This window comes from Pteropus alecto, unplaced genomic scaffold (assembly GCF_000325575.1).
Source record: "Pteropus alecto unplaced genomic scaffold, ASM32557v1 scaffold25, whole genome shotgun sequence".
Taxonomy (NCBI): Eukaryota; Metazoa; Chordata; class Mammalia; order Chiroptera; family Pteropodidae; genus Pteropus; species Pteropus alecto.
Window position 1 is genome coordinate 804,956 of NW_006441955.1, and position 863 is coordinate 805,818.

At 47.0% G+C, this 863-nt stretch overlaps 1 pseudogene; it reads right to left on the bottom strand.

The window, feature by feature from the left end:
* Window positions 1–265: 265 nt before the first annotated feature.
* LOC112485976 lies at window positions 266–374 on the bottom strand (annotated as a pseudogene).
* Between the last annotated feature and the right edge of the window lie 489 nt (window positions 375–863).

Consider the following 863-nt stretch of genomic DNA (forward strand, 5'->3'; position numbering starts at 1 on the left):
TGTGCCTCTATTTCTATCTCCCTGTCTCTTCATGTCTGACTCTGTTTCCCCATCGGCCTGTGAATCGGTGTCTCTGTCTGACTCTGTATCTCTGTCTGTCTCTGTCACTCTATCTCTGGCTCTTGCTTGTCTCTCTTTGTCTCCAATTCTCTGTCGATGAATCCTGATGTTGCTCAGTCTGTGTCTCTCTGTCTCTGTCTCTAAGCTTGTTTTTCACCCCTGGATAAGCCTCTACGTGGCTCTATGAGGTTGTTGTTTTTTTTTACACCTACAGCACCTGGTCTTCCTATGTGGTCTCCCATCCAAGTACTAACCAGGCCTGACCCTGCTTAGCTTCCGAGATCAGGCTTGTTCAGGGTGGCATGGCTGTAGACTTCTATGAGGTCATTATGCTCAGGTTGGAAGGCCACAGTAGAGCAGAGCTGAATAGAGAGGGGAAGCTGGCCTGTCTCGAAGCTCAAAGACAGGGGATCCTGGATGCTCAGTGTTCCCTCTGGGGGGCTTTATCCTTCTGAGTCTGCACTTTGACTCAGTCTGGGTCAGGCCAGGGGCACTCTGAAAGTTTTCAAAGGCTTAGCCTCCCCCTTTAGACTATTTCAAGTGTAGGGCTTTGTCTCTATTCAGATAGGTAGCCAATCTCTCTATACCTTCCCATCTCCTTCTTTCTCCATTTGTACCCCATGATAAGCAATAGAGATCGGTTTTAGAGTCAAGCAAACCCAGGTTCAAGTTCTGGACATACTCTTAATAAGCTCTGTGATATTTTGGGTAAGTTATTTGATCTCATCCAGCCAAGGACATCCTTTTCAGCTTTAGAATGGAGATAGGATCAGTCCCTATCTCTCCGGATTGTGATGAGGATA